Source organism: Bacillus rossius, chromosome 1, assembly GCF_032445375.1.
Source record: "Bacillus rossius redtenbacheri isolate Brsri chromosome 1, Brsri_v3, whole genome shotgun sequence".
NCBI classification, from domain to species: Eukaryota; Metazoa; Arthropoda; class Insecta; order Phasmatodea; family Bacillidae; genus Bacillus; species Bacillus rossius.
This window is the reverse complement of record NC_086330.1, coordinates 135,545,422-135,558,380: the sequence shown is the minus strand read 5'-3', so window position 1 is coordinate 135,558,380 and position 12,959 is coordinate 135,545,422. Positions and strand designations below refer to the sequence as shown.

The 12,959-nt window shown below is 38.6% G+C and overlaps 1 protein-coding gene across 1 annotated transcript in view; it reads left to right on the top strand.

The window, feature by feature from the left end:
- Positions 1-3,914, top strand: part of LOC134546184 (AFG3-like protein 2) — a 62,559-nt gene extending 58,645 nt beyond the window's left edge. Inside the window, exon 15 of the mRNA XM_063388771.1 lies at positions 3,772-3,914. The gene's annotated coding sequence lies outside the window, so the exon portion shown is untranslated. The remainder of the gene's footprint in view (positions 1-3,771) is intronic.
- The last annotated feature ends 9,045 nt before the right edge of the window (positions 3,915-12,959 follow it).

Below are 12,959 nucleotides of genomic sequence, written 5' to 3'. Positions count from 1 at the left end.
TTTGTGCACTCTACATCAACTATGGCCACGAACATGGCTAAAAAATATTTATTGCACTCATAAGTGCTAAAAAGTTATTTGGAAACCTGCCAAGATTGGCTATCTTTGTAGTTGTGCTAGATCTTTATTTCTGTGGTTGTAAATAATTAATATGTGTATTATTTAATGCTTTTTAAAAATATACCTTTCTTCAGTAATGTATAATGAGAGAATTGGCTAAATCTTGTTTTTAAAAATGCTACAAAATGCTAAATTTCAAATTCAAAATGCTAAATATTATTATTTTAAATGCTATAAATCACCATCTCTAAATATAACATATTTTTACTTAAGTTTTAGATTGCCATTAACTACTCAAGTTAATTGCAAACAAAAATAATACCTATAGTTATTGTTGTAAAACTTTAATACAGCAAGCGTTGACTTGAAGAATTATACAGATCTTCATGAAGTTTTTGGTAAAATTTTACTTTCCTCTCAATTGGCTGTGCAAAGGAAAGGTAGAATTTAACTTTTACTTGTCCATAATTCATTTAATCTGTCAAACTTATTTTCACAACAACAAAAAAATTGATCCGTTGGTACTGCAAATACCCATGTGTCTCTCAAAGGACAAAAATATACAGTGATAATTTTTTTTTTTTGCACTGTTTAGGTGAACAGGGTTGTTCTACTACCCTTTATTCTTTGAAAGTGTCATCTGTGAAGAGAAGAGGGAAAGATAACCTTGAGTCACCAGGCACTCTGAAAGGGACAGTTTTAAGATATTTTTAACTACATGACTGGTTATTTTCTTGATATATTTGGGTTCGTCATAAAAATGAAGTAAAGGTTTGTCTCTCAGACGGGCAGTTTTTATTCCTTACCTGCTCGCATGAAAATTTGTGTTTATGTGTTTAGGGCAGGGGGAACAGTGCTACAATTGAACCCTACTTGTTGCTTCTATAAGAATCATTCCTGGCTATGAATAAGATGCTAAACATACCAAATGACGTTACTGAATTCCTGTTTCCCCTTGTGGGACAAAAGCCATTAACAAAGCATTTCCATCTGGTCCTTTTTTCAACCAACCTCTTCACTTGTCTTCATGTGTACAGATCTTTGCCACATTTGTTTGGGGGTTTGTGTGTCTGTGTGTGTGACTGTGTGTGTGTGTATGTGTGTGTGTGAGAGAGAAAGGCACACACACAGACACACAGAGAGACACACACAGTCACACACAGAGCAACACACAGACACAGATGCACACACATAGACACACAGACACATATGTATTGGCTCCATTTCTCTTCCTTGGTGTATGCCCTTTCCATTTCCATTGCTTTATCTGTATCATGACCATTTGTCTCTCTCGTCATCCATAACTCATGGTAGGAGATTACTTCCAGCCAATAGATGTTTAGAATTTTTCGTAGACAGTTGTTAACAAAGATTTAAACTTGGATGTAATTAATTTAGTCACTTTTCAAGTCTCAGACTCCCTTAATAGAACAGACTTCACAGTACTTTGGAAGATGCAGGCGGGGTTTGGATCTAATATAGATTCTGTTGTTCTTCCATACTGGATAGAGCTGGACAAAAGCACTATTTGCTTTTTGAATGTGTTGCAAGTAGTGATGTGTCAGTTCTACTTTTTTTCCCGGTTCTTGGTTCGGTTCTGGTTCTTAAAAATCGGTTCCCAGTTCTCAGTTCTCAGTTCTCAGTTCTCAGTTCTCAGTTTTCGGTTAACCTCCACACAATTTCAAGTTACACCAAAAATACAGTATGCTCTAATAAATGGTGAGTTTGTTTAAAATTACTCATCAGCACCCCACTTAACCATAATAATTGGATCACAACCAAACCACCTAGCCCCTAGTAACACAATTTTTTCTTGTGTCACTAGATGCAATTATATATAAAAGAAATTAATCCCACTTATACTCTACTTACAAAAAAATAGGTGTATTCAGAGAAGCTAATTATAATACCTATATACAGTAATAAATATTTAATAATAGGGAGTAGATATTTATATCTATGAAATAATGAAGGATCCATTTTTGTGCAAAACTCAACCCCTCAGAAACACTGGAATTATTTATTATTGTCATTAGGTCTTTTGGCTTGAAATTATGTGGCTGGGAAAAATTTGATTGCCTGGGGTGGAAGTGCTAAGGCTGGCGTAGTCCAGATGTGTTAGAAGAGCATATTAAGGGAAAAACATCTTATTGGAGAAGTTTGTGTGAGTGATAAAAAAACTCAGCCAGTTAGTGCTGGAGGAATGTAACAGTGTAAAGTACCCGTCTTGTGGCCTTGAAAGCATTTAGAGCAAGCACAAGTGAACACAACAAAGGAAGTTTTTGTTTTGAATGCTAAATCAGCACAGGCCTCCTAGATACCTGTTTAATGTTGGTTATCTTTGAAGACAGCTTCTATAGTACACCAGTGATTTGAGTTCATTTCGATACACCATAAAAATGTCTTCTTGATAATATCACAGGTTTAATAACAATAAAACACTGAACAAGTAAGATATATAATTTTTCAAATGCTAATTGTTTGAAACTGGTATAAATGTATCATCTTTGCATCCCACTGCTGTTCCAACGGTACACTAATAATCTGTTGTCATGTATCATAATTTTAGGTATAGGATACTATAATTTGTCACACTGAATTATAAATAATGTACTATATCATCTGACAGTACTACATATATATATGGTTCAGTGTATATTGTCATCGTGCATTTGCACATATTTGTTTTATGATTAAAGAAAATATTAAATGACTAAAAATTTGTGAATATTTGTGAATAGATACGAAAATCCAGGATTAAAATTATTATAAAATATGTTTGTGAGTGAATTTGAAGTGAAAATACCTTTTAATAAATTATATTTTACTTTCATTAAAATACATTTCCTACTGTTTAATAGTGTTTTTGTGATTTTCGCTAAGTCATGAGTGGCAATATTTCCGGATCTCTAGTAATAAATGATTTAAAGCTAGCTGCAAATGTCGTAGGTAATACCTACAGTTAATTAGTATTGAACAACTTTAAATCGTAGTTTATTTTTCTGATAAATTTTAAAAGTATATTGAGCCTGTATTTGACTTCAGTTGAAATGCTCATTGCTGTCTGCTAGTGAAAAGAGGGACAAAAATGGTTCAGGATCTCGGCACAAAGATCTCTCTTAATGTCAACACCTCCTGCTGGTGTTAGCTTTCCATGTGGGCGGGCTAACGGCTAGCACCAGGGGGTGAAGGAATGGAAAGGGAGACTGCTCTTTGTTGTTGTTGCCTGCAATTTTCGTGTTGGTAGCTGGTGATATACTGTAGTATTTTACCGGGAGTCTATTGTATTTTCACGGGGGCGGGGGAGGGGAGGGGAGGGGAGGTTTACTATACCAGTACCGACATATTTACAATTCTCAGTGCCGGTTAATTTGCTGAGAACGGATGGAACCGAGAACTGACCGAACCATCACTAATTGCAAGACATCCGTGGCAACTACATGTCCAAGTAAGTGAGCTTACCACATCCTGTGTGGAATCACCATTGAGGGCAAATGGGGTCTAGTTAGGGTCTTGGTCATTTTTGAGATCATTGTTGGTCCCTCCTTTTCCCTCTTCTTCTATTAGGTGTATACCAAATAGTATTTTCAGCATGAGATCATGATTTTCATTAATGAAATTTAAAAAAATTGAGTGATTAAAAGTAAAATTGTTGCATGTGCAATACATGTTTGAAACATTGTAACTTTTTTCTTGCATGTTTCTTTTCAGATCAGCAAAAGAATAGAATTAATTGTGCATCACTGCAAGAGGCAATTGAGCCACCAAATTATGCCTATTATAGTTGAAGTATTGCCAACATCTATTTATTGTAAAGTATGAATATTTGTTGTTAATAAACAATTTTTTTGTAAGTTACTTGTTATTTAGCAGACATGAAATTGAGTTATGTTCGTGATATAGTGAGTTGTAGAGGTAGCGGTAGATGCAGTGCAGCAGGTTGGTAAGAATAAGTACATAGTGGTTTTGTAGGGTGTAATGGGCTGGTGAGAATGAGTGTGTTGGGGGATTTTTATTTTAGTGGTAGGTTGATTTAGTGGTTGATATGGGTGAGAGGTCAAGTGTATGTTGTGTAATGAGTTGGTTAGGGCATAGAAGTTGAAATAGTGTGGTGAAAAAATGGATTATTAGGTCTGTGGGGCTCAGTTTTTTACAAGCTTTTATTTAACTTACGTTTTTTAGTTTGTTAGGTCAAATCATGCAAGCTGAATTAGAACCAGTTCCTCCTAACCGATTTTGCTAAAATTTTCCATACACCTTTATTTCTGGTGACAATACTATATGCAATATCCAATATTTTAATATTTTCAAAATAGTCACCACCACAAGATCACACTAAATTCAATCCTTACACTTGATTGAATTTTGCTTCCAGTGATGCAGTCCATAAAAAAAAGCTTCTGTAAGAAAAAGTGTTCCAGGAGTAAAATGTCCATATTACTTCTCCAACTTCCTGTTCTGGATCATTTATGAAGTTTCTACCTTATGGGAGATCACTGCACCTTTCAGAGAGGCGAAGTGTAGTAGGCAATGAGCACATCGCCGTTGCTGCCACACTACAGGTCGTTGCCCTGCCATAACGCCAAAGAACTCTGGGATGACATCTTTATTAATTACGATCTGGGTGATAGAAGTTTTTTATGAGAAGTCCATTTCAGACACAAAATTTTTGGGCAGGTGTCGACTTTGAAATATTGTCACACACACACACACATTAGTAGTTCTGCACAGTAGCAAAGCTGTCTCTTGTGTAGTGACATTCATGTGGTTAGGTCATGCATATCTTCTCGTAGAGTAGCCCCAAGGAACAATATGCAATAGTAAAGGAGCATAAGTTGTGTCTGAATTGTCTTTCTCCATCAAATTGATCAAACTGGTGTCCCTCTAAGTCATCATGTCATCATTGTAAGGCACGTCACCATTCCATGCTGCATTTTGGGGGTCAGCGATCAGATGAAGACGCCATCCCATCCAACTCAGACAAGGAGCCAGCATCATCTGACTAATCCTGCCACTGTTGCAGTAACTGCTGCTAAACCTACCTCAACAACAATATTGTTGTCAACTGCTGAAGTACAGATTTTTGATCGTTCTGGTGTGCCTTATGTTGTACGTGCCTTGTGTTGTACACTGCCAGTCAAGCCAGCTTTATCACCGAACAGTGCTTTCTAAAGCTCCAGCTGGTTCTTAGACAGGCCCATCTTTCCATACATGGTTTGTCCAGTACACCTGTGAATGTGGCTAAATCCTCCACATCAATTGTCATCTCCCCAGTGGGCAATCCAGATAATCAGTTTGCCCTGGATGTATTTGTGTTACCACGCATTACCAATAGCTTGCCGAGTGCCAAACTCTCATCGGATGTGTGTCAATCAGTGGCTCATCTGAAGCTTGCTGATCCTTCTTTTGACACTCCTGGTCCTGTTGACCTGCTTATTGGTGCTGACCTTTTTCCTCTTCTCATGACTGGAGGCAAGATTTAGGGGTCTCCAGTGGCTCTTGACTGTTTTGGGATGGATGCTCATGGGAAAGGTGGAAGCCGAACCTCCATCATACTGCCTGGCATCGTATTGTGTCACAGTGTTCACTTCTTACCCTCCATTAGATGATGTCGTATGAACGTGAAGAATTCCCACATGTAGAACACAAGTCTCCTGAGGATGTTTGTCAGCGAAACCATGTTGTCCGAAATGAAGAAGGCCGATATTGTGTGTCCCTGCCATTTTGCCACTTGAGACCTGAGTTGGGTACCTCTAGACCCCAAGCTATTAATAGGTTGAAGTGCCTAGAAAGACGCTTGAAAGGTGACTCATAGTTCAAACTGACGTACTCAAAGTTCATGGAAGACTATCTTGCGACGGGTAACATGAAAAAGGTTCCAGATCAGATTAATGTGACACCAGCATATTATATACCCCACCATTGTGTAGTGAAGCCTGAGAGTTCAACCACAAAGCTGCGGGTAGTGTTTGATGTGTCTGCTAAGAGCTCATCCGGTGTCTCATTGAATGACATACTGCTGACAGGCCCCAAGGTGCAAAGACATTTTTGACCTACTGTTGAACTTTCAGCTACATGCCTTTGTGTTTACGGCATATGTTAAACAAATGTACCGTCAAATATTGGTTCTGCCCCAGCACCAGAACTATCAACGCATTGTTTGGTGCTTCTATGACTCGGAACCTGTGCAGGACTATCAATTGAAGACGTCTCCTCAACTCGGTTCTTGGCCCTTGGAACTCTTCAACAACTGGCAGTGGATGGGAAAGACCACTTTCCAGCTGCCTCAAGAGTTTTGCAATCCGATGTGTATGTCGATGATGTGATTACAGGTTCTCAGTCTCTTGAATCTGCTCTGGCCATCCAAAAGGACCTCCGAGCTCTTCTTGCCAAAGGGGGCTTCAAGTTGAGGAAGTTCATGAGCAACCATTCAGCGCTCATAGACTGGCTTCCGTCTGAAGATGTTGATATGACCCTATCATTTGATCTGGATCCTGAGAGTTAAGTTGTGGTCAAGGTCTTAGGACTTCAATGGAACCCAGCCTCTTGACACCTTCTCCTATGTAATCCTAGGGCACTCCTTGTTACGAAGAGGAGCATCCTTGCCACCGTAGCCAGAATATTTGATCCTCTAGGATGGCTTACTCCAATGTTAATGTTTGCAAAGCATCTATTGCAACTTTTGTGGGTGCGGTCAATTGACTGGGATGATCACCTCCCCCCTAATCTTGTTTCTCAGCGGAATCATTTTAGCCGGGAGCTCACGCGGTTGTCCTCCATTGCTGTCTCTCAGTTCATTAAGGGTCCAGAAGGCTCTACCAATCAGCTGCATGGTTTCTGTGATAGTTCTGAGAGTGGTTATGCGGTCGTGGTGTACCTGCGCATGTGTGCCCAGATGATCGAACCATCATTCGTCAGCTAAGTAAATCCAAGGTTGCACCAGTCAAGAGCCAAACCTTACCTCACCTGGAGCTTTGTGGAGCACTACTGTTGGCTCGTGTGATTAATCATCTGATTGAGACTTACCAAGAAGTTTTGCTCATATCTTCCATCACAGCCTGGACAGACTCAAAAGTGGTTTTAGCATGTATTAACTCATCTCATCATTTGAAGACTTTTGTAGCTAACCGGGTAAGCGAACTCCAAGAGCTTAACCGTTTCAGTTGGTGGAAACACGTACCGTCTGATTTCAATCCTGCTGACTGTGCCTCTCATGGTCTCTTCCCTCTTCAACTATTGGATCATCACTTGTAGTGGACTGGTCCACCGTGGTTAATAGATTCACCCAGACAGTGGCCTTCCCAGTCACCAGATGCAGTGGAAGTGGATACCACCGTGATAGAGAAGAAGACTGTCACCTTGACCACTGTAACGTCCTCTGATGATCTTGGCCAGTTGGCAATGCGATTTTGTCGACTAACCAGACTTCTGTGTGTCACGTGCTGTTTATTGCGCTTTGCCCACAATTGTCACGTGTCACTGAAAGAGTGCAAGACTGAAAATATGTCTCCTGATGAGCTGAATAAGGCTTTACATTTTTGGCTCTACTGGGTACAATCACATCATTTCAAAGAGAATATAAGTGCTCTGAAGAAGGGACAGTGCATTTCCCCTCAGATTCGCAAACTAGTACCCTTTCTTGATGACAGTGGCTTGATAAGGGTAGGTGGTCATTTAGCTCACTCCAGTGTTTCCTTTGTGCAGAAGCACCCAGTGCTGCTTCCAAAATCTCACAATTGGACTGATCATTATAAACCACTATCATGAAAAGAATCATCATCCTGGAGTTCAGACACTTAGAGGAATTCTTAGAGAATAATTCTGCCATCTCTCGCTGCTTGCATCACTGTATTCTATGTTTCAAGCAAAGACCAGTTGCAAGCACACCTCTTATGGGCGATCTTCCAGCTATGAGAGTGCAACAGGTTAAACCATTTGCTGCCAAAGTAGGAGTTGATTATGCTGGTCAGGTCCGTGGGGTAAAGGTTTTGAAGGCTTACCTTTGTATTTTTGTCTGCTGCGCTACAAAGGCCATTCATGCAGAACTAGCTTCAGACCTGTCCACTGATACCTTTATTGGAGCCTACAAACGTTTTCATGCCAGGCGTGGGAGAACATCTGATATCTACAGTGATTGTGGAACCAACTTTGTCGGAGCTCACAATCGTCTGAAGGAACTTCAGCAACTTCTGTCGTTGGCACCACACCAGCAGGCTGTCACTGATGCATTGTCCCAGCTCGGTGTCATGTGGCATTTCAATCCTCCTGCTGCTCCCCATTTTGGTGGTTTGTGGGAGGCTGGGGTAAAGTTATTGGTGAACAAGTGCTCACATTTTTAACAGCTTTACACCCTTCTAGTGCAGGTGGAAGCTACGTTGAACTCGAGACCCCTGTGCCCTTTGAGCTCTGATCCCAATGACATCAGTGCTCTAACCCCTGGCCATTTCTTAACCCTGGAGCCACTGGTCGCATTACCAGAGCCTAACTTGAGGGATGTATGGCTAAACCGCCTTCAACGTTGGAAACTTGTAGAACGCCTCCAACAGGACTTTTGGCATCATTGGCACAGGGATTACCTACGAACGCTCCAACAGCGGCAAAAATGGAATGAGCAGGTAGTTAGTCCCACTGCCAACCACTTTGCTCCTGAAAGAAGACGCTTGGGCCACATCGTGGAGCTCTACCCTGGGAAAGATGGTGTTGCCAGAGTGGCTACTGTCCAGACTTCTAGTGGAACTTTGAAGCATTCTGTGGTAAAGCTCTGCCCGCTACCATACAATTGTTGAAATGGGACATTTCAAGGCGGGTAGTAATGTTTGGACTTGTAAATATTGTGTGTTAATTTAGTGTATAGTGTTAGAAACGTTTGAATTTTGAACTTCCCGTGCTGCTTGCTAGCAGCGCCAAGTTTTCAAGTTGGCTGCCTGCCAAGATGGGTAGCCCAGCAGCTTCCGGCAACGAAGCAACAGTTGTTCAACCATCATGGCGGTAAGTTGTGCTATCGTGCACACTTGCTGCCAATCGAGTTTTCGCGAGTGAATTGTTATTGTTTCGTTTTATATAGATTTTTCAGTCTCTTACATCTCTAGACAAAACAGGTTCCCTAATTTTTACATGAATGGAAAAAGAAACCACAATTATTTAGATCTATATAAAAGCTTGTTTTTGAAAATACTTTTTTTTTAAAATTTCAATTTATTTCAAATTACCTGAGTTGGTTGATTTTCTGAAAAAAGTATCCAACATCAGCCATAACTCTCTATATATCTCAAAGCATGTGATAGTTGCACGAAAATGAAATTCTCTTACCAGAAAAGCTTTTCTAGCTGCATTAGTCAATGAACAACTCGCTCTCATTTTAATATGGAACATACTGAAGTAAACTATAATAATAGTTTTCTGCTACACTTGCAGCCGCAAAATATGGTATATGTACAATGGCTGGATCATTCTTGATTACAATAGCATTTAAATAAAAGCATGTTTTTTTATTATTAATTTATTCAGTTCAGATATAATTTAAATACTAATATCCGAAAAAGGGAAGAAACTATAACCTCTGTTGGACCATTTTCTAAAAGTGATTTTTTTTGCATGCAATCGAGTATATATTTCATATTGGTAGTTAATAATACAAAAATTTGGGACTAGTTAATAACCTGTGGCTTCGCGTATGCAATCTCAGGGTATAGCTTACAATTTACCATTGTAAGAAAAGAATGTTCAATTTAATACATTTTCAATACAGTATACTGATGAGTCTTGCCAATTTTAAACAGTACTGAATAGTCCGAATAATTACAGAATGTTCTGGAAGATTTTATAATATTCCAGAATATCCTCAAACCTTCTGGATTATTCTAGAAAATTCTGGAATTTTGTAAAGCTTCAATCCGAAAATACCTAATACAGTAAAACTTGCTTAAGACGTTCCCGCGTAACACGTTTTCCCGTTTATTAAGTTCAAAAACTTATTCCCTTGATCACTTACATATATCCCTATGTTAATTTTCCCCTTTCATAACATTTGTGTTTATATATGCTTCCCGCATATAATGTTCCGCGTTTGTAGAAAAATATGAAATAATAACATTAACTTTAAGCATTTGAACAATTTTTAAAGTTAATTAAAAAAATTTACTTATGTATTTACAAACTATGAGTTAATTTTAACAGCACAAGCCCGTCGAAACCTGCGCCACACGCCACTCGCTGTTACAGACACCACTGTTCCAGACATTCCAACTTTCCAAACTGAAAAATCAGGAGGTTCGTCACCTCCTCTCCAACATACACGCCAAAATTTGTAGTTGTCCAACTTTGAGATTTGTGACGTTTTACACAACACCATAAAAAGGCTATCATGTGTGATTCATACAATGATTAGAAGACCAACCAGCAATTTATAGCAAAATACTAATAAATTAACCTCTTTATATGTAAAGAAAAAAAACATTAATAAAATACAGAATTACAATCCAAGAAAACATAGTTAAATTATAGTGAACCTTTGTCATACTACCTTAATGCTTTTGATTCCTTGATATTGTAGCTGATTTTGCAGTCTTGAGAAATGAAGTATCAAACTTTTGTTCAAAACATTTTCCCTTTTGGGTGGATTTTGCTGTCAGAAGACATTCCAGGGTTTCTTCGCTAAGTGCTGACCTGAACTGTGTGTGTGTTTAGTAACCTGGCTAAATACTCTCTCACAAAATGCGTTACTGTGTGGGATTGTCAAAATAGCAAGCATTCCTCTCGATAATTTGTTATATTTTAATGTCCCATCTGCAGCTTTCATCTGACTCACCATTGACCACTTAACATCTATTCTTTCTTCATTCTTGATGTCGTGTGGTAATTCTGGCTCAAGTTGAAAATTACAAAATTGGGCCTGTAATGCATCTAATTCTTCATCCAAATCTTGTTCAGTGGAAGCAAGAATTGTAGGAAATTTTTCCACAAAATATTGCAAGCTTGAAAATGACGCACTGCAAATTGATTGAATATATTTGCAACTTCAGCAGTAATCATATCATCACTTTTAAATGGAAATTTATGTACCATATAATCACAACTTGCTGAATAATATTTTCTTACAGAATCAAAGAAAATCAACTTCTCTTCTTGTTTTAGTGTTGCCACAAGTTTGGTCGTCGCACTGCCCACTATTATATCAGAGTCATTTTTCTGATTGTCTTTGCTATGGTAGTCAACATTTAAAATTGACGATGCACATTTGACTGCTGCTGACCTAACAAATTTAGACATTATGTTCTGTAGCATACTAAGCAAACATGATCTTAGCACATGAATCTGAGGCACACTGGACTGGAGAAGCAAATATGGTGTTTCAAATCCTGGTATAGTATTTGAAAGAAATAAGCAAAACGCCTTATTCAGTTCTGAAGAAATAAACATAAATAACCTTTCTTCCCGTAACAGACTGCAACTTACTGGAGTGTCATTTTGTTTCGGTTTTATGTGTTTGCTAGTACACATTTGTGTCTCTAAGCTTCGTTTTGAACTGGATAAAACTGCAGACTTACTTATTCCAGAACCTTTGTCTGAGTCTTGAATAGAGTTTGAAACTTTGCTAGTTACTTGATTATGAACAAGTTTGGGAATTTTGTAAGTTTGTAAATCACCAACGTGGGAATCCTTCTGACCACAAACTTCAGTTCTAAAAAAACTTGCAAGAGGTTGCCACTGCTGCAACAATCTACTTAAACACCTACCAAGAGACAGCCAACGTGTACTCACATGTTTCAAAATCTTTCTAACTTCTGTGTAATGTAATTCCTGGAATTGCTTCAAATGCTCTTTCCTTTTCACACTTTTATCTAAATAATAATAAATGTCGATCAAATATTCATCTATTTTGACAGGAAGGCATGCTGCTCCCTTTTCAGCAGCTAAATTTATTAAGTGGCATGGACAACCTATTACTATGAGATTTGGTATCTCAGTTTTTAAGAGAGCCACAACACCATTCTTCATTCCCAACATTACAGGTTCACTTAGGGCCAAACAATTCGACAACGGTATATCACATGATTTGAGGGTGGTGAGTACAAGATTGCCAATGTTTTTACCAGTTGCATCACCTTCGAATGAAGGAACAGACAGTACAAAGTTTTCAATTTGTTGAGTGTCTTTGCTGTAAAAAGTGACTACAGTAGGGTATAGTTTAGCATCACTTTTGTTGCTACCGTCCGTAGAGACAGAAAACGATGTATTCTTAAGAATTTCGACAGTTGTCTGTTTTCCGTTAATGCCTAATTCACACACAATTGCTGATGTTTTCGTTCGGGCCCACCCGTATTTTTTGGCTATCTGGCTGTCCGAGAACATAATCCTAAACAATTGCCCGGCATGATCAGCACAGCTAGATGGGAAGTTATGTTCGATGATAAATGAAGTAAACAAACACTCTGCACTGTAACATTTCCACAATAATTTTCTTGAACAAAAAAATTCAACATGCGATTACTTTCAACGCACACTGCACTTTCTTTGAGTTTTTTTGTTTCCACATGTTTGATAACATCGCGTCTACCGCCATGTGCCACAGAAAAATCACACCTACACAAGTAACAGAAAGCACATGTAGCACCTTTCCGAGATTCTTTGATACACGGATACTCTTCTGAAAATGCATGTCGGTAAACAGTTTCATATTTTCTAGACATTTTAAAATTTCGAACAACGCATTTCACATAGAAATCGACTGAAGCGTTCGCGAATAATTACTGGGACACAATAGAATAATGGCTGACAAAACTATTTCGATTCGTTCACGTGACGCGATAATCGTAGCATATCGAGTCCACAGAACTAACTACCTGCGATAATCGATAATACATGGAGTTCGTCGAACGTACTTTACGATAATCGTGATT